This window comes from Leuciscus leuciscus (assembly GCF_965113295.1).
Source record: "Leuciscus leuciscus genome assembly, chromosome: 20".
Classification (NCBI taxonomy): domain Eukaryota; kingdom Metazoa; phylum Chordata; class Actinopteri; order Cypriniformes; family Leuciscidae; genus Leuciscus; species Leuciscus leuciscus.
The window spans coordinates 19,770,437-19,792,208 of NC_138744.1; the positions used below are offsets into that span (position 1 = coordinate 19,770,437).

Below are 21,772 nucleotides of genomic sequence, written 5' to 3' on the forward strand. Positions count from 1 at the left end.
AAAATATTGCTGATTACTTACAAAGCACTAACTGGTTTAGCTCCCCAGTACAAAATCAACTGCTGTCGGTAGATCCTTTTTCTATTTAGCACCTAAACTTTGGAACAGTCTTCCTAGCATTGTTCGGGAAGCAGACTGTCAGTTTAAATCTAGACTAAAAACACATCTCTTTAACCTGGGATACACATAGAACATTATAAATTTATATTATTCAATCCAGTTGAAAGATTGCTAGGCTGCATAAACTAGGTCAGCTGGAATCGGGAACACTTCCTATAAAACATTATGTAATCGTTACATCATAAGAAGAATGCCATCTACGCTAATGATAGTCTTTCTGTTTATTCCGAGGTTTACTGTAGTCAGCCGGATCCGGGCCATATCCAGATCAGATGGTGGACCTGCGCCTAGACATGACCACAACACATGATGTAGTCAGCCGGATCCAGGCCATATCCAGATCAGATGGTGGACCTGCGCCTAGACATGACCACAACGCATGATGTAGTCAGCCGGATCCAGGCCGTATCCAGATCAGATGGTGGACCTGCGCCTAGACATGACCACAACGCATGATGTAGTCAGCCAGATCCAGGCCGTCTCCAGATCAGATGGTGGACCTGTGCCTAGACACGAGCACAATGCATCCCTGAAGTGTCAGCAGAGATTGTGTCAACTAGACTCTCCCCTGTGAAGGCCTCATCGACACGACAGCCATCGGCACTGATTCTCAACAAACCCGTCTCCATACCGGTGTGATGGAACTGGATAAATATTGGGAATGTTCTGATCCAATCAGACTTCTGACCAGTAATGCTGCCTGAATCATAATCATACACTGTTGGTTTGTTGGCCAGAGGAGAACTGGCCTCCCGACGGAGCCTAGTTTCTCCCAAGGTTTTTTGTTTTCTCCATTCTGTCACCTGATGGAGTTTTGGTTCCTTGCCACTGTCGCCTTTGGCTTAATTGACTAAATTAATAACTTTTTTACAACAAAAATGAACCATCACTGAACTTACTTAAGCTGGACTATGACGCTATTTTCTTCTAGATCTGCTGTACAGCCGAAACAAACTTTGTTGCATTTTTTTCCCTGTTATTATCACTGTAAAGCTGCTTTGAAACAGTATGTATTGTTAAAAGCACTATATAAAAAAAGGTGAATTGACTTGACATGCGGCTTTGAAATTGCTCGGGTCATGTGCTCCCTAATGCATTGTGTGTGCGGAGCTTGGTGTCCGGATCGGTGTTATACTAATTTCTGTGACCTATCGAATTCTGTGGCCGAAGAAGGCACTGTTGTCACCCTAAAGGCATTGATATTCTCACTGCGAAGTTCTTTTTAGTTCTTTGCTTAGGGGTAAAAAGAAGTTCAAAATACGTGACCAGTATTCTGTTAGCGAACATCCCAAAGCCGCCCACGCTTTTGACAGTGGCGTTTAAATGAATATGTAAATATGTGCTGCACGCTTTCCTTTCAATAACAAAAAAACCCCCAAAAAACAAAAATGACAGCGGTGAGAGAACAGCAGTTTAGAAAGCATCTTATCATAGCGATGTGGATAAGTTTGCACCAGCTCTGCAACTGGCACTCCAGCAAAGTCACGTCATGTTTATCTATAGCACTTTATGCAATAGATTGTTTAAAAGCAATCAGCTTTATAGTAAAAAAAAAGTGTACAGTAAACAGTGCGGTTCTGCAGTTGGTTATAATTGGACTGAACAGTAGAAATGAACTGGAGAAGATTTCCACGTCGAAGAAGGCGGAGCTTCAGAGCCACACCTACCTATTATATAATCCCCATGGACCAATGGTAGTTTGAAGGTGTTTACCACCCAGAGCTGGTAAGAAAAGCTGTTTTGAATTCCCGAAACGAACACAAAACAAATTTCATTTTAGCCTAATTTTGTTCGAAATTATGTCACAACATTTCGCTCTTCGATTTCGCTTGTAGTATATCGGGGCCTTTACCCTAACCCCAACCCTGTCCTTAACCCTAGCATCACTACAGCGCCTACTATGGTCACAGAATTCAGTGTTCGATTTTGGTTCAGTGTCGAGGTCTAGCCATTCATGCTCTATGTTTTGTCTTTTGCTGTGAGCACACAGTTCGAGTGTTTATTCCGTCACCGTGTGTGCTCTTGTCTGGTCTTGTACGTATTTGTTGTACACCTGGCTTGTGAGTTTTCATTGGTCAGGGGTATATTCCAGAAAGCAAGGCCACATACTGTATAACCTACTTTAATCTGAACTCTTGGTTGATTAGCCTAAACCTTGCTTATGTCAGTTCCAAAAGACCTGTGAAAAGTTAGTTCAATTAACTTCCAATTGGTAACCCAGAGTTAAGTTGCATGCATGGTGAGTACATAAAGACATTGCCAAAGGATCACTGATTTCTGGGATCACCATGGAAATGGATGCTAAGAAGAAGCATGCCAGACACGTGAACACCTTGTAAATGTACGTGCACCTACTGAGCCACAGACTCTTTTTCTTTTTTTCTTTTTAGAACCGACATGATTGTGTAGACCCACAATCTTCAGCACCTTCAAACCTCAAAAATGATTTCCCACTGAGTCAGAGTAATACTATGGTCAAAGGTGAGAATGACAAGTTTTTCCTCCGGTAACCATCTATATGACTTAAGTAAGTTGAGAAGTAGGAAAGACAAGATTTCAGAGAAGCACACACTCTCAGCTGAACAGCTAAGTTTATACTTTTAAGTTTTATTTTGAACAGAAATATCTGTTATTTTATCTTTTACCTTTTTGGGATTTGTTATATTAGCCCAATGAAAATGAAAATGACATTTTAATTAGACAAATACAGTATTAAATCCTATTTGGTGATTCTAGTTAGTAGGAGGTACTTGTAATGATATTAATTGTGTTTACTGTAGATTTGTAAAAAAAAGTAAGTTTATGCTCTATGTTGTATTGTATACAAATGTCCCAGGTGTATTGATGGACTTACCTCACTGCATCTTCTAAGTTATAAGTGGACATTTTTCCTAACCCAGAAGGTGACCTATAGCTGTCCTAACCCAGAAGGTGACATAGCTGTCCTAACCCAGAAGGTGACATAGCTGTCCTAACGCTTTGGTCTGGCTTGGAGGTTGTGAGTAAAAGTGTAAAAGTTCATCTTACCTTGCTCAGTGTAGAAATGGTTTCAAGACAACATTTCACACACTCTCAACTAAAACCGGCAAATTCAGTTTAGCTGGTAAGTGTGAGAATAAAAGCGGAGAAAACACAAGACAGACACTATCACATTAGTATGTAAATTCAATAAAATAATAGTTAACTGTACCATTACCATATTTGGACATGTCTTAGGTCGACCACAACATCAGCTTACCATTTATTCCAATCTCCTTGCACCTGCACTGCTTGTAGCTTTTTTGAAGATGACATGTTAAAAAAATATGCTTGTTCATCTGTGCAAAGGTCTAGAATTCAAAAAAGACCTTCCGATTACAATAAAAAGTAATTGTAAAACCACTAATTGTTGTTTCAAAATAATAAACAACTTAAACTTATAATTTCTTGTGAATCTATAATGCTTTGATTAAAACATCTTTTAAACAAAAACAACTGCGTATCAACTGAACAAAATGAGGTGAACTAAGTCACACTATTACAGACAAGCTCTGAAGAAGACAGACCACAACCAGTGGCTATAGAAGCATGCATCTTACATGACTTCACACAACAAACAAAATCTTAATACATTTTGTCATCTGTTTCTTCTTCGTTTTCCTGTTATTTGGAATGTGAAACTGTAATTATTTACAGTAATTATTACTGTTTCAAATATGTTAAAATATGCTTTAACATGATCATGTACTACTTTCACAAGTTAAAACCTCAAGGTGTAATTTTTATGTGAAAATTAAAGTGTGAAAAGAAGCTCGAAGACGGTTAGCCACTTCCTTCTGGACTTACTATACCATAATTTTTTTTCCATAGCACACTTACCTATATAAACCTGAAACAAGTCTAAGCACTGACAAACATCTGACTGGACACAAGATGGTGATGTATTGTTTCTAATTGTCTTTTTTTTTTTTTTTTTTTTTTTTTTTTTTTATTTGCTGGTAAAGGTTTTAAGAACAAGACTTTTCACTGTTGTTAAATTGCCATAGTAGTAGTATAAGTAACCAAATTTGATTGTACTGCATTTGAAATACGTACAGTTTAACTTTTTAATGCTGACCATATTGGTATCAATCTGCATTATAAAATAGCATTTTTGCACTTGCACAAACATCCTCAGATCCTAAAAATGCTGTCATTCATGGTCATCCTGACTGTTGCGCTCCACACCTGTCTGAGTGAGCTGGACATCCTGCATCCGTCTCAGCCCTGCACTGAAGCGAAGAACAAGAATGCCTATGATACTTTCCTTCGCCAACACCTACGCAAGGACATCCCAACTGATCCACACAAACTAAAAGAATGGCAGAAGTTAATCAACAAAATCAACACCTGGGACAGGCCGTTTCAGTCATTCTTTCCCTTCAGAGAAGCAAGAAGTGTGATGGCTGTGTGTTCTTCAGGAGGAAAGATGTATGAGGGAAACCTCTGCATCAGTAAGAAACCTCTCACGTTCTTCACTGTTTACATAAAGAATAGGAAGCAGGTCAAGAATGTCAAAGCTCAGAAACAACATGTTATTCTTGGCTGTGACACTTTTGAAAAGAAATGTCGACCAATTCATTTTGAGGCAAACAAAGATGATGCTACACCAGATAATAAGAAACCAGACTGCAGTAAAGCGATGGCAAACACAAGCTTTATTCCTTTTGAGGAACTGTTTCAAATCTAAGCACATGACCTTCAGTAAATATGTCTGGATGTTACTATGTTTTGCTTGCTTTAGTTTGCAGCTGTGTGAGGATGTCTGCTCATATCCATAAAGAACGCAAGTTGTGTACTCACTCAACTTTCTATGTGCTTTTGCCTCATTGATTAAATCATTTATTACTAAATAAAGATTTAAAAAAAAAATGTGTCCTCCATTTGTCCTCCATGTTTAAAATCTATCTTTCTCATATCCTCATGAGTCATGAGACCCAGGAATAGACTTTTGTCCTCTGTAGAGTGCATTATATTTTAGTGAATTTCTCTGACACCAAAAATGTCAGTTTTAAAGAGCATATTCTGCATGACAATAACTTCTCATTGATATTTAAAAATGACTGACATTAATTTAGTGATCAAATTGAGCACTTTTGGGGAAATATGATAATATCTTGTAATTATAATTTAGATCTGACTCATTTTCTAATTGTTTGTCATTGTCATAAATCTCAGGAAAATGTTATGGGGTTTGTAATCAAAATATGACTTTCAGTTACAAAACAGGGCCACTGTACAGGACTTAAAACATGTTTATCATGAAGGAGTGGATTATGGAATCTAATGATTGATTATAATCAAGGTATTAGTCAATATTTTTCCTTCTAAATATGAGTTGAATGACTTCTCTAGGCTTATGAGATTTTACTTTGTTATAGAAGTTACCAGTGTAATTGTTCTTCTCCTCTAATGTCTGTATTTGGTATCTGAGAGGTGACTGCGGGTCTACTGCCAGGAATAACAGTGCTTGCTTATTTAGCCCTACTTCCAGAAATAAAATATGGACTCGTTTTGTTTGAGAAAGGTCTTTATGTTAAAACATATATCTGTTCTTTTAGCTCACCATGATGACTATAGGTCACAAGGGTCATTGGAACCAATAGTTTAAGTGACCATTTCTTAGTTAAATCATTTACTTTACTGTTCTATATTAATGTGTCCTCTCATTGAGAGAAAGAACATGTTATCTTGATGTTTTGAGAAGACTCCTCTAAATAGAGCCTGGCCAAATCCAACCTTGAAGAAGCTGTGTGTCTGTGTGCGTGTTAGTATTCTTGGTTACACGTTAAGGAACCAAGCATTATTGGAGATTGACTGACTTGTTTTCTTCGACATGTTAGCGCCCAGCAACGCAGATCTGAAACCTGGAAGGTCAAGACGTGCCTAAATTCAGGGTCTGAGTGTCAGCTGCATAATCGATAGAGATATGCTTCAGTCTATCTGTCCATGTGTGGAAAATTACTGTGTATATCTATTTCTTATAGCCAATCAGAATCATTCAACCATGAAGCAAGGACGTAGCTTAGACCTTAGTGAAGGATCTTTGTAACTGTAACAGGGCTGTCAGGGTTCTGCCCTGGCAGCTTTGTCTGTGTTGTCTTTGTTTCATGTCTCTATGTTTGTGTTGTGCTTGAACATATGGCTCTGTCTTTGTTCGTGTTGGCCATGTGCTCCTCTGTTCCTGCCTCCTTGTTTCCCTGTACCACGCCCTCTTGTCTAGTTGAGTCCTTGTTTGTCTGAATGTGCTCACCTGTTCCTCTTGTTCTCAGCTCCCTTGTTGAGTCCTTGTTTGTCTGAGTGTTGTCACCTGTTCCTCTTGTTCTCAGCTCCCTTTATATGTGTTCTCTTGCCCTCGTGTTTTGCCAGTAGTGTGTTGTGCTACCTGTTACTTATGTTCCAGTTGTGGATAGTGCCTAGATACCTTGTCTTGTGTTTGTTGTGTTCCCTATCCTGCAAGCTGGCTGCTTCCTCTCTCTGCCAAGCAGCGAGACCGGTGACTGATATGTCCATACGTGTGCTGTATTATCCTGTCTGGCTCTTACTGCATCCATTGACCTTGTGTCCTGCACATCTACCTCAGAACACCAGTGTGTTCACCTTGGGCTGGTCTCAACTGCCACCCTCTCAGCTTGCCTGTCATTGTGCTTTGTTCCCTGCCTACTGTTTTGAATGTTATCACCTCCTCACCCACCATCTCTCATCTTGTCAACTGTCTTTCAATAAAACCCATTAACACTCATTCTGCGCTTGAGTTCTCTTACGAGAGGTCTCTCGTACTGCGTAAGATATCTTACGCTAGGGGGAAAATCCTTTTCCGCGAGATATTGAAGCCAAAAATTATCCTTAATTTTTAATAATGCAAAACGCGTTGCGGCAGCATGCAGACATAGGCGAGACAGCTCGCGCGCCTATTGGCTGCTCTGCGGCAACTGCAGCAGCCTATCGAGCGAGGCCTGGCGTGACGCCAGACCCAATCAGGGTGCTTCGCGCCCACTGCGTCACGTCCCGCCGAAACGGGCGTGGTCTAGGCCTATAAATACCGCTCGCAGGCAGCTATTATCTGATTTTTCATCCTTCAAGCGAAGCACACGCATCGCTGGAGCTGGAGAAGAAGCCGCGCCGTCTGAGAGAGAGCACCTTCAGCGGGACGAGTCACTGAAGTCGCTGGCCGCGCTGCCTTCCAGCCTTCCTGCTGCGCTTTCCGGCGCTTATATCCTTTCTATTACTCTGTACTCTGTTTGTGTGTGTGTGTCGCCGCCGCGACACACATTCTGAAAGAGCTAGCGTCTTTTTCAAGATGCCTTCCTGCGGCTCGTGCAGAGCCACACTCAGTGACGGGGACCGCCACGTGGTTTGCGTTTCCTGCCTGGGTGAGGAACATGCAGTTCTCGCGCTCGCTGACGGCGGCTGCCCTCACTGCGAGCTGATGACTATGGCGACTCTGAGGACTCGCCTGGCCTTCTTCAACGAGACTGCTCCACCGCCCGCCGCGGCATCGCGCCGTAAGAAGCGCCGTGGCCAGCGGGTCCCGGAACCTTCCCCCAGCCGCCAAAGCTCGCCGGTTCGCCCGCTTGCTTCACCGGCTTCGTCAGCCTCTCTTCCTGACGGACAGCGGCCGCTGTCTGCCGCCGCTTCCGTTGACATCGCTGACGAGGAAGCCCTGCTGGGAGAGGATGATTCCTGCTCTATCCTGGCGTCAGGCAGTGAGGATTGGGCGGGCTCTGAGGACCCCGCGCCCCCTGCCCACACACCGTCAGGCAAGAGAGCGTCCATCGAGACGGAGCTCATGCGAGTACTCGCACAGGCCGCGGCGAGCCTCGGCCTCGAGTGGTCTTCGCCCGAGCAGCCCGCTCACAACCGGCTGGATGGCTTTTTCCTGCCTGGGGAGCGCGCTTCGCCTGCGTCCAGACCAGCGCCTTTTCTTCCTGAGCTACACGAAGAAGTCGCTAAGTCATGGAACGCCCCCTATTCAGCTAGAGTGCGTCCTGCTGTTTCTTTGGCATTCTCTGCAATCGACGATGCCAAGAACAGGGGATACCTTTCGCTGCCGCCGGTCAAAGAGGCGATAGCGGCCCATTTATGTCCCCCTCCGCTGGACGGCGCGCTAAGCTGGCCCTACCCTCTAAAGCTTGCCGCACTACGTCAAGCCTGCTCCGCCGCGCTTTCGCCGCCGCCGGGCAAGCTGCATCAGCGCTGCACACCATGGCCACGTTACAGATTTTCCAGGCCGACCTCCTCCGTAAGCTGGACGAGGAAGGACCTGACGCGATCTGCGTGCCGGACTTAAGGAGTGCCAAGGACCTCGCTCTCCGTGCTACTAAGTCTGCAGCGCAGGCCATTGGACGGAATATGGCTTCTCTCACTGTGACCGAGAGACACCTCTGGCTGACGCTCTCGGAAATGGCCGAGTCCGAGCGCACCGCGTTCCTCGACGCCCCGCTTTCCACCACAGGCCTCTTTGGATCCTCCGTCAAGGATTTTGCGGAGAGATTCGCAGAGGTACAGAAAGCGTCACAGGCTATGAAGCACTTCCTCCCGAAGCGCTCCAGCTCTGCAGCAGGCCGTGCGAAACCGTCTGCACAGAGCTCACAGCCCCAGCCACCGTCCACTGCTGCCACTTCGCAGCGCCGCCAGGCCCGAAGCGCGCAGTCCACGACCTAGGATTGCGGTGAAACCCGAGGCCCCGAAGTCGTCCTAGCACGCCTAGGAAAACGACGGTGTTCCAGTCCCGCTGCGGCCGGACTCACACCAAAGGTATTCGCTCGTCCAGTTCCAGCAAATGTGACTGTTCCAGTGTTTTCTGCAGCCAACAAGCCGGTTCTGTCACCCGCTTGCCTGCACACAAATGCCGTTTTCACGGCTACCCAGATAAATCCCCAAAAGAGTGTATTTTCTGGTGTCCCGGCCACGGCCGATGGTGTCTCATGTGTAGTAAGAATGCCCACTGCCCAGTGCCCATCCCTACACACAAGCACAGCCTGTCACACAGGGCTCGCGCACATAAAACCGACTCAGATCGGTTGCGCTTCAAACATGGTGAATGTGCCCACTACCCAGTGCCCACTAACACCACGTTATGCATGTCTCACGGTTTCTGTAAAAACGAAACCAGCGTGCATTCGCTTCACTCAAGCGAACAATGCTTTCGGTGTGATAAGTGTGCCCGCTGTCCCGCGCCCACATCCACACATAGACATGACAGTTCCTACGGGAACCGCCCAGCCCTCCCCCTCGCGGCTAACCGCCGCAGAGGAGTCGAGCACGGGCAATCTGCCCGCTGTTATCAGCGCGCCCCATGCCTCAAATGTCACGAGCACGACGCTTGTGTTGCAGCACGCCGAAGCTTCTCCATCGCTGAGCGAACGGAGCGCGCTTCGTATTCAACCCCTAGCTATTCATGCAGACGCATGGGCAAAGCTGCCCGGGGTTTCGAAGTGGGTGCTGGACATTATAAAAAGAGGCTATTCGCTACAGTTTCGCCGGCGCCCTCGCCGCTATGCGGCGCGCGTCGAGACCACGGTAAAAGCAGAGGTAGCACATTTACTTCGAGCCGAAGTGGCGAAACTATTGAACAAAGGGGCCATAGAGCCTCTCTCTCAGGTTCAGAGCGAAGGAGGGCTATACAGCAGATACTTCCTGGTACCGAAAAAAGACGGGGGTCTCAGACCCATACTAGATCTAAGGCAACTGAACACAGTGCTTGTGAAGCGACGGTTCAGGATGCTCACGACCAGACAAATCCTCGTGCAGGTTCGCCAAGGAGATTGGTTTGTGTCAATAGATCTGAAAGACGCGTATTTTCAAATACAGATAGCGTCACGTCACAGGCGATATTTGAGATTCGCCTTCGAGGACCAGGCATATCAGTACACAGTCCTGCCGTTCGGCTTATCCCTGGCACCCCGTACATTTACGAAGTGCATGGATGCGGCGCTCGCACCCCTCAGAATGAGAGGCGTGCGAGTACTGAACTATTTGGACGATTGGCTGATTCTAGCGCAATCGCGCTCAGTGCTCATAGAACACACGACCATTTTACTCGATCACCTCGAGATTTTGGGTCTCAGTGTCAATTGGGCGAAGAGCTCTCTGTCACCCAATCAGAAGATATTTTTCCTGGGCACAGAGTTGGACTCGCTGTCCATGATAGCGCGACTAACACCACAGCGCGCGGTCGACATTCAACGCACAGCGAACTCGTTCCGCTGCAGCGCGTCTGTCCCGCTCAAGAGATTTCAGAAGATGCTGGGTCTCATGGCCGCAGCATCATCAGTACTCCAGCTGGGCCTGCTGCGCATGCGCCCGCTGCAGTTTTGGCTGAAAGCACGAGTCCCACGCCAAGCGTGGGCGTCCGGTTTGATTCGCCTCAAGGTCAATCAGAAGTGCGTCACAGCTCTGAAACCTTGGAGAGCAAACGACTGGTACCAGTCAGGTGTAAGCCTGGGGACTTCCTCGAGGGTGAAAGTGGTGTCCACGGACGCGTCCACCTCGGGATGGGGAGCGCTGCTCGAGGGCAGACCGTTCTTTGGCCAGTGGTCAGAACGAGAGAGGCTCCTGCACATAAACTGCCTCGAAATGTTGGCAGTAGACAACGCGCTGACGCGTTTTTGTCCCCAAATAAAAGGACGCCACGTCCTGGTCCGCTCGGACAACGTGTCTGTGGTGTCCTACATAAATCGCCAGGGCGGCCTCAGGTCCAGGAACCTGTACAGGCTAGCAGAACGCCTCCTGGTGTGGGCCCAGCGCAACCTGCGCTCGCTCAGAGCAGCGCACGTGCCTGGGATCCTGAATATAGGACCAGACAGACTGTCCAGGAACAATGTTCCGGCAGGCGAATGGTCTTTACACCCACAGACAGTCCAACTGCTGTGGAAGAAATTCGGCAGAGCGGAAGTAGACCTGTTCGCGTCTCAAGAAAACGCTCACTGTCCGGAATTTTTCTCCAAGAGCAGGGACGCGCTGGCTCATGTGTGGCCACGCCGCCCGCTTTATGCTTTTCCCCCTAGTCTCTCTCCTGCCTCAGGTGATAGAACGGATCAGGGAAGAAGGATGCTCAGTACTGCTGGTGGCACCGTTCTGGGAAAACCAGCCTTGGTTCCCAGTCGTGATGCAGTTAGCAAGCACTGTCCCGTGGCCAGTACCAGTGAGGAGAGACCTCCTCTCTCAGGCCCACGGCTCGATCTGGCATCCTCACCCGGAATTGTGGTCCCTTCATGTCTGGGCCATCAACGGGTACATGTTGGACTCCCTAAAGGAGTATTAAACACGATCACGCAGGCTAGAGCTCCGTCTACGAGACGGCTCTACTCCTCGAAATGGTCAGTGTTTTCGGGCTGGTGCACAGCCCGTGGCGTGTCACCCACAGACTGTGGAGTGACGGAGGTGCTTTCCTTCCTACAAGAGCTGTTGGACAAGGGCAGGGCCCCTTCCACGCTCAAAGTTTATGTGGCGGCTATAGCAGCGTTCTCAGAAACAACGCTTGGTCAGTCAATAGGAAGGAACGAGTTGGTCATCCGCTTCCTTAGAGGAGCTAAGAGACTGAATCCTCCCAGACCCCCCTCAGTCCCCGTATGGGACCTTTCTACGGTTCTGGAAGCCATGAAAGGTGCACCATTCGAGCCTTTACAGTCAATTGATCTGAAACATCTGTCTTTCAAGACTGTGTTTCTGCTGGCTCTCGCTTCAGTGAAGCGCATAGGGGACTCTGTGAGCGCGACGTGCATGGAGTTTGGGCCTAATGACTCAAAAGTTATACTCAAACCTGAGCACGGTTATGTTCCGAAATCCCTCAACACACCGTTTAGGGCGCAGGTTATCTCCCTGTCAGCCCTACCGGTCCCTGATGAGGAAAGGGACGCGGGCCTCCTTTGCCCGGTCAGGGCATTACGAGCTTATGTGTCTCGCTCGTCTGTCTTCAGACAGACGGAGCAGCTCTTTGTTTCATTTGGCGGGCGTTCTAAGGGACTAGCCGCGTCGAAACAGAGCCTATCCAGATGGATAGTTGACGCTATAGCGCTGGCATATGCCTCCAAGGGCGTGCAGTGCCCGCTGGGTGTCAGAGCACACTCCACGAGAGGCGTGGCCTCGTCGTGGGCCTGGTCAAGTGGGATTGCCTTGCAAGATATTTGTACGGCGGCAGGCTGGGCCTCCCCGTCTACATTTATAAGGTTCTACAACCTAGAGGTTCCCGCCCTGCAGGCCAGACTGCTGTCGGTCTAAGTTAACCAGTATTATCTGACTTGATGCTATCAACTCAGAATGCTGCGTCTGCTGAGCACAGCTCAATGATTGACAATGGACAGTAATAGCACGAGACGTGCTTGGGCAAACTGTGTAAGACCCACATTTTTCCCATCAGTTCAGGCCGTACCCGCCCTGTCTGTATGATGAAATTTGCGTCTAAGCGACGCTACCATATGTGGAAGAGCGCGGCCTCGCCCCTCCCTCTTCCCGGACTCCCTGTGAGTTCCCTGAGTGATTGTGCACTATATGAACCCCGGGCTTTCGCCCTTGGGTCTTTGGTGTCAGATCTCAGCATGCACGGCGTTTTGCATTGGGTCCCCTAGCGTAAGATATCTTACGCAGTACGAGAGACCTCTCGTAAGAGAACGTACTCGGTTACTAACGTAACCTCGGTTCTCTCTAGAAGAGGGAACGAGTACTGCGTATCTTGCCGTGCATGCACACGCTCTGGTTGCTTCGATGATGAAAAACCAGATAATAGCTGCCTGCGAGCGGTATTTATAGGCCTAGACCACGCCCGTTTCGGCGGGACGTGACGCAGTGGGCGTGAAGCACCCTGATTGGGTCTGGCGTCACGCCAGGCCTCGCTCGATAGGCTGCTGCAGTTGCCGCAGAGCAGCCAATAGGCGCGCGAGCTGTCTCGCCTATGTCTGCATGCTGCCGCAACGCGTTTTGCATTATTAAAAATTAAGGATAATTTTTGGCTTCAATATCTCGCGGAAAAGGATTTTCCCCCTAGCGTAAGATATCTTACGCAGTACTCGTTCCCTCTTCTAGAGAGAACCGAGGTTACGTTAGTAACCGAGTACGTTCTCTCTCATAGATCCGTAACAAGGGTGGCCTACGAACTCCTTGTGAGTCATGAAGTTGACTTCTGCCTGATGAACCTGCAAACTATTCAGTAAAATTTGTCTTTAATTTATTACAATTCTGACTCTTGTCTTAAATTGACTGCATTTCTTACTCTGGTTCTTAATTAATCTTATCTGGTCCTTGGGTCTTAAACTGTAAATTCCCTCTGTAAAGTCTAAAGGGAAACTAACTAACTTTTCTTTTTTTTTTTTCAGGGTCTCAGGTGGATAATATGAATTATGATCAATCATTTACGTTATTTAAATTGGTATGCAAGTAGACAATGTCTTTACTTTCAAAACTACACTAACACTACAAAGTAACTTTGTTTGAATTTCTGTTGTTGTATGTATTGTACAGTTTTTAGAGGAGAAAGGTAATCGTCTTCATGTTGGAGTTAACTGCACAACATAATTTAGTCATTAACAAAGTTTCAGTTATGACTGGCTATGACAGTTTCTTTATGACAGTTCTGGCTATGACAGTTTCTCCCCATTGTCAGGCGTTCCTGTCATCATCAGTACTACTGTGAATATATCTGTTCCCATATTTTGATACTTTTTAAAAATACTGTTTTGGATATAAATTGTCTTTACCTGTCCTGTAGCTATAGAGTCGTTCACGCGCATTAACGAGCTGCGTCGTAGATGACAAACGAGAAGACGTTTGCAAGTTTTGTTTCCTACAATTGATTGTAACTTGTAAGTAAATATCCAAATAGGCTACACGGACCAATATAACATTGCTGTTTCAGTGTAAGAAATAGCTGTCCTAATGAATCAAACAGAATAGCGAACAATTTCAGACCTTTTTGCAAACATGTTTAAAAGATTCGATTCGCGAATCTGGCATCGCTAATTCTGAATCTAAACAGCTGATAGAAGACACACATATGATTGATTGCTGAAATGTTATCAGAAGAAATGATTCTCAGGTGACAGGTCAATATATGGTAATCTCCATTGACACAAAAGGAAGGACTGATCAGTTATAGGCTATATTTTACTGGAGCACAGGATCTAGTGACACCCCTGGAGTTTGCTGATGCAGACTCAGACGTTGCCCTGATGTAGGCTTAACTTTCCTCCTTTTCATTGAAGGGAAGAAAAGACTGTTCATCGTCCTTTTTCAGGTCTTGATTTTGTCAATAAACCTCAAGATATTATTTTCCAGATCAGTATTGACGCAGGTGTCGGTAAAGAAAAATGTCATAATAAGCTTCTTGTTGTTCTCAGATTTCCAGAGCTCATAACTTTCATGTCCAGAGGGAGTAAAGCACTCAGACACAACTTAGGGAGTCTGATGTAAATAACGAATATGGCATCGGAAGACTTTTTCACAAAAAGAGGCCATGCCATATATTAACATGAAACTAGGTTTTTAACCACAGATCGAGAGCTGTAGTTTCAACCACAACTTTGTGATGTCATGATACTATGGTTTCAGTTTTTTGTTGTTTTTTTGTTGAACTGGTAACAATAGAACTTGTGTTCATAGTTGCTTACGATGTTGTACAGCATATTATGGCATTGCAGGGCCCAGTTTTATGGTGGGGCCCTTCTCTGACTGGAACAGTGGAGAAAGGTTTGCTACATTTCAATTGAACCTTGGTGGACTATTTCAAACAAATGTCCAACACCATCAGATAAGGCTGCTAGTGCTAAGACACCTGCCAGACACCCCTTGAGCTGTAAAAAATTATTGTTGGTTTAACTTAAAAAAGTAAGTTACCTGGTTGCCTTAAAATTGAGTTCATTTCATTTTAATTAATTAAAAAAACTTTTTTTAAAAGGTTTAATAAATAGAAACTCAAAATATTATGTTATCTGAACCACATTCATTATCTAAGTTGATTTGACAAAAGATTAAAAGTTGTGATAACAAACCATGAAAATAATTTTTTTTACAGTGGGGGTGTGTTCACAATCGTAGTTCTGTTTTCTTGGTTCTTTTGGTCCAGACATTTAGTCCTGGTTTGCTTAGTGTTTACAATGTCATTTTAAACACAGAACCTAAAGATACAAAACAAACAAACAAAAAAGGCTTTTATGATGTGTATTCCTAGCCTGGCAAGCCAGACCTACATCAAGATGTTAGGTCTGGAAACTCACCATAGACACGCTCACTCCGAGGGGCGGGATAAACGGCTGTCTTTCAAATTCCCTCTGCACGCAATAGGACAGCGCTTCAACCAACCAGAGCGTTTTCCCAACAGCGGAGCTTAGTTGATAGATTCAACTTTTGCCATATCTGGCCGGCAAAACGACGAACACATCTTCCTTTTTTTAAGAATCCGTTCTTTGCTCTTTTCTCAAAGAAAAACTTAACTCCAAGTCCTCCAGAGTCGCGGCCAAAGCCGATTCGAAAGACCGTTGTTCTCCATCAGCAACTGCCGTCATTCTGTTTTCAAGTGGCAGCCGTCGCAACTCTGTCGTCATATGTTAAGCCCGCCTACTCTATACACGACGTGATTGGCCTGACCCAATTTAGGTTTTTGCAGCTAGAAGGTCTATTGAGAGTTGCTAGACCCACCTGGCTGCGAAATACATTTTGCTGCCGCTAGGGTGCGTCTAGATTTCTAGGCTAGTGTATTCCCTTATGAAAAGAAAATATATTTCTCTATATATGAATGATCAACATAATATTATATGGTTTAACAGTATATTTGAAAATATACAGAATAATATATTGTGTTAATATATTACAATATATTGAATAATACATAAGGAATTGCCACTATTCATTTAGAAAAATATGTGACAATATATTTACTAATGTATCATAATGTATGTCATTTTATTTTCAGTACACTTCATAATATATAGATGTATATGTGATCAGATATGGTACTGCATGTGTTATATATTGCAGATTTATTTACTTATGCAGCATAAACACACATCTATAAATATCTTCACATTTGGGAACATGTATGTGCAATATATGTTCACAATAAAGGATAAAACTTTGTGAATATTACATGTAATGCTATTTTTGTCTTATTTATAAATATATGATATGTAGTAATATATAGCCATACATGATCAATCCATAGCCTATATTGAGCAAGCATAAACATAAGCACTAGTTTCCCATATATGGAAATGTATTATGTAATATATCGCATTATATTATGTAGCCTAGTATATATTTATTTTTTTTGCAACAGAACAATGTGTGTTGGGCTAAATACGGTCATTGCATGTGTGTACTGTACATGAATCATGATGGTATTTTTACCTGCTGAGAACTCACAAAGAGCTCATAAAACGTATAAAGAAGTCAAAATAGTGGACAATCTCCGTCACAGACACAAACAAAGATGATGCGGTTCCAATGCCTGTACTGATCTGTAATGGGCAACATTGCAACTATGACGAGAAAAAACAGATATGCTTGGGAATTCTGTCCTTTTTATGGTTGGACATTTTATGGACGCACATGACATCACGTCCTGTTTTTGGTTATTTATAGATGTCTTTGGTCAGTGTTGCGTTAATATTTCAGTTGAACCTCGCGAAAGTCGTTTGAAAGTGGACTGAGATCCCACCTTTTCAGGGGTCTTGATCCGCTGTTTGATGCACACCAAGATTCGGATGTTAACCGCACTAACATAATCGCACCAGAGTTTGTTTTAATCGAACGAAACCTGCTTTTTAAATCTAAAATGTCCCCTAACACTTTGGCCAAAGTCAGTGTGTGTCTGAATCATGTCCTAATATAACAACAGAGGAAGTGAAACTAGACAGATGTTTGAATATATAAACTCATGACTTTGAATAACAAAACAAAGTGATCAAGAAATTAGGATTTGCTTTTGTTGAGTTAAGTGGTTCTAACTTAACAAATAAACATGGAGAAAGATTTCCAACGAGTGCTCTCAAAGCATGACTTTATTACAGTGCCTGGTTTACACGCTCCCCTGCCTAACCACAAGGGGGCAACGTCACATCATCTGTCCTATAAAACCCCTTAACACTATATCCCCCTTTCTAAGATCAGTTGTACTGATATAACTCACGATTAAACTAACACCTCTGTACTGTAACCGACTATATCAAAAGTTAACTGTAGAGTTATAAAACAAACTGTATCTTATGAACCATAGGCATATGAACATTAACTGAAAATCTGAACTAAGAAGGTGGGGTAGACTGCCCAATCCTTCTACTGAGTGTGGGGGTTTATTCTGCCCCGCAGAAATCACTCAGTCTCACCAGAGATACCTGCTATTTAGCCACAAAGTCCTGCAGGTACCCTGGAGGTCGTCTCTCTCTTGCAGGGTAGCGTGCCGGAGGCTCAGGACTGCACGGTTGAACTGGGCCCGGCTCTGCATGATCTGGCCTCACTGGCTGACCAGTAAGTTCCTCTGGCTCTGGTAGGATGGTCAGGTGGGATGGTCTGGTAGGATGGTCTGGTAGGATGGTTTACCCTGCTGGCGCCACTGGCGTAGAGACGAGGTGGTTTCGCGGCGCAAGTTCCCTCTGGGAGTGTCAATGACATATGACCTTGGTGCTTCTGCCTGTCTTATCACTGTCCCCTTCTCTTTTGTGTCCTTTACCCAGACATGGTCGCCTGGTGTCAGTCTTTTGAGATGTTGAGCTCTGTGTCTATTGTTGAAGTTCCAGCTCAATCTCTGTCTCTTCCTCTGTTCCTCCTCCTTGAGTTTGGTTATGTCAGTCCAGCCTGGGTTGAGAGATGACAGAGTGACCGGAACTGTTGTTCTGAGCTGCCGGCCCATTGACAGCTGTGCTGGACTGTACCCGTTGGCAAGTGGTGTGGCTCTGTAAGCCATGAGAAGGATGTCTGTCTGTAGCAGCTTGGGAATTTCTGGCCTACATCCTTTCAGTAATAAGTCGTTCTCCACTGATAGCTCTTCCTCAACATGTGCGTACGGTAGGTCAGTTCTTGGTGTTCCCTTATTTCTTGTAGCCTCTTTTCTGTAGCTGGGAAGGTTGACATGATCATGTTTACGTACAGGTTAACTTCCTCTTCCTGCTCCGGCTGCCCTCTGTCTCTCAACGGTGCCCTTGACAGCACGCCTGCCGTGGCCAACTTCTTGCCAGCCACATGGGAGATGGAGAAGCTGAAAGCCATCAGTCTCATTCTGAGCCTCTGAATGCGTGGCGGGAGCTCATCCAGGCTCTTGGAGCCTAGTAACGGAACCAGAGGCTTGTGGTCCGTTTCAACGTTGAACGTGATGCCCACCAGGAAGTCTGAGAAGCGCTTGCACGCCTATGTGATTGCCAAAGCCTCTTTCTCAATCTGTGCGCACTGCATACCTTTTCTCAGTGTCTGTAAGTGCTCTGGAGCTATATGCGACTGGCTTGAGATGGCCATCCTCCTGTCTCTGGAGTAGCACCGCTCCCAGTCCAAATGATGACGCGTCAGCTGAGACAACCGTCTCTGCTTTTGTGTTGTAGAGTGCCAGCCCTGGTGGCGTGCTCAGCTCCTCTTTGATGCTGTTGAATGCTCTTTGTTGATCATGCCCCCACTGAAACACGTTTTGCTTCTTTAACAGGTCCCGGAGTGGCTGTCTTTTCTGCCAGATGAGGTAAGTACTTTCCCAGGTGATTCACCATTCCGAGGAATCGTCTCACTCCGCTCGCGTCCTCAGGCTCCTCCATGTCTGTCACTGCCCTCACTTTGTTTGGATCTGATCTCACGCTGGCTGCATCTATGATCTGTCCGAGAAATTTGATATGGCCTTTTGAGAATTCACATTTCTCACCTCTCAGCGTGACGCCTGCCTCCTGCAGCCTCCCCAGCACTGCAAGTAGTCGTGTGTTGTGCTGGGCCTGTGTGTCTCCGTACACGAGCATGTCGTCCATTTGGCACAGGACGCCATCAAGTCCCTCCAGTATCTGGGACATTCTCTTCTGATAGTGTTCAGGGGCCGACGATATGCCGAAGCAGAGGCGGTTAAAGCAAAACCTCCAAAAGGGAGTGAGGAATGTTGTGAGGAGGGCGGACTCCTTGGCAAGGGGAATTTACCAAAACCCTGAGTTTGCATCGATTTTTGAGAATAGTTTGGCGCCTTCTAGCTGTCCAAGTGTGTGTTCGACTGACGGGAGCATGTGTCTCTCCCTCTTGACTGACTCGTTCAATTTGGTCAGATCCACGCAGATGCGCACCTCATCTTTGCCTGGCTTTGGTACAGTGACCATTCCGGCGCACCAGTCTGTGGGTTGTTCAACCCTTGAGATCACCCCCATCTCTTCCATGCGTGTGAGTTCTTTTTTTAGTTTAGACATGAGAGGCAGCTGGATTCGTCGTGGGGTTGATATGGAGAATGGTTTGGCGTCTGCTTTAAGGTCTATCTTGTATTCAATTGAGTCCAGTGCCACTGTGCCTACTCTAGCCACTAGCCCTAATGCCTGGATAGCTGGATGTCCCAGTAGGCTAAACTTCAGACCCGGGACTACATACACTTCTTGTGTGGTACTTTTACTGTCTGATTCTATGGTAGCTGTGAACTTCCCCTTCACCGTGATGGGCATCAGACCTGGACCCTGCAGCACTTTCTTTGCTCTCTCTTGCTCTGGAAACTCCCACTTCTGAAATACATCTTCAGATAGCACTGTTACATCTGCTCCTGTATCTATTTTGAATACAGCTGTCTGCTCATTCACTTTAAGGTTGATTAGCCAGGGTTCACCATCTGAACTGACTGTGCCTAGGAAAGCTATTCCCTCCTCATCTGACACTGCTGTGTTAACTTCGTTGAGAGCCCCTGATCTGCACACTTTTGCATAGTGACCCTTTTTCTGACACCGGTTACATGCTACTTCTCTAGCTGGGCACTGGTTTTTGCTCAAGCCTACAACAAGTCTGTCCCGGACCATTTCGTCGTGCAAATGTCCATAGCCGCAGTGCTCTGACAAGCAGTGGAGTGCAGTGATAAAACTGTCTACTGTCTCTCCTTGTTCCTGCTGTCTCTGGTTGAATTTGGCTCGCTCAAAAATAACATTTCTCCTCACTACGAAATGTCTCTCTAGCTTCTCTTTGACAGTGTTGTACACGCTTGTCTCCTCCTCCGTCATACGAAGTGAAATCACAATATCTTCCGCCTCGTCCCCCATAGTATAGATTAAAGTGTTCACCTGGTTTTCATCCGGCTGTAGTTCTAGACCCGATGCAATCTGGAATCTCTCAAACCTTCGAATCCACTTCTGGCTTTGTGAAGTCAAACTTGGGTGGTGGGGGAATCTGGAATCGCTCCATTTTCTTTCCTTCTAATCTGCCGCGAACGTTAACTACGAGTCACGTTAGCTTTGCAAGCTAGCTAAACTTCAGACTTACTAACTTACGCGGGCGGGTATAGATATATACACTAGATGTCGTCGTGGCTACGGTTTCGTTCCAATGAACTGCCGTAGCCAAGGCGACTTCTATTGTATATATCTATACCCGCCCGCGCTCTCAGATCACTTGGACGTGGCCGTGTACAAGAGGTAAAAACGATATAAATACTGTTCGTTTTCTCACACAAACCGCTCGTTTCGTGTCTTAGGCCATCAATGTGTACTTACGATGGAGAATTGTTTAATTTGGACGACGGGGAATTGTTTTAATTTGGACTCTGTGCATGCTCTTTGAGGTGGTGACCATCGACCTGCATTATATGACTGACAGACAAGAACGGTTTGACCTAAAAATATCAAAATTGAAACTACTGCGGAAAAAAAGACACCTACATCTTATATGCCCTTGAGGTAAGCTAAAACATACCAAAATTTAATTTCAAAGTGAACTATCCCTTTAACACTACAGCTTTTACCTGGTAACAGAAGGGTTTGCTGAATTATACATTTGAAGAACCAATTATATTGTAGAAAAATTATGTAATGAATCATGTCACTATTGCCATGCTCCTATTCTATAAAAACTGTTGTAGAGTTTTTTTTTTTTTGCTGGTGGGATTCTCTCTAAAATTCTCCGGCCGTGATTAAAGCATATTCGAAGGCATTGTCTGGAGTCTGTTTGATTATTGCTATGCAGCAGGTTAAAGACTAGAGATCCTACTTCTATTCTCAAATGATAGTGTTTAGTGGAGCAGAAACATTATTGCCGAGTGATAGCGTTCAAAAAGGTTGAGACGTCGGCCGACTCAATCAGGTATTTAAGTACGCTTAGTAGAGTATAAATTCATAGGTGTCTGTGACACCTGGGTTTAACTTAAGACAGGTGCGTAGAGGAAAATCTATCACAGTAGCCTGTGAGTCTGTTCTTGGGCTGTGGTTAACCGTCTATTCAATTTTCACTAACAGCCCAGATTTTGCCTTGTTTTAGCCTAAACGTCAGGACTGTTTCGAAGGCTATTGGACATCTTTTTAACGCAAAATTGCTTGCAAGGAAAACTCTTGCGTGATCATAACCCTTCTTTTTCCAGTGATATTCCACTGACCTTTTCTCTGTTGTAATGTCTCTCAGCCATCTCTCTGTCTTTCTTCAAATCCCCCTCTTACCCTCTCTCTCTCCTCCCCATCATGAGTGTATACGCCCGCTACTGCTGACTTGCTACATGTGTGTTGTG

General features: G+C 45.3%; 1 long non-coding RNA gene across 2 annotated transcripts in view; it reads right to left on the reverse strand.

Moving 5' to 3' along the window:
- Positions 1-21,772, reverse strand: part of LOC309483928 — a 32,375-nt gene that overhangs the window by 9,628 nt on the left and 975 nt on the right. The window contains exon 1 of one of the 2 annotated variants that reach the window (XR_014200667.1): positions 3,857-3,967. The exons of the other annotated variant lie outside the window; for it this stretch is intronic. This is a non-coding gene — a long non-coding RNA (uncharacterized lncRNA). Of the gene's footprint in view, positions 1-3,856; positions 3,968-21,772 lie in introns of those variants that run through there. 2 annotated transcript variants of the gene reach the window in all.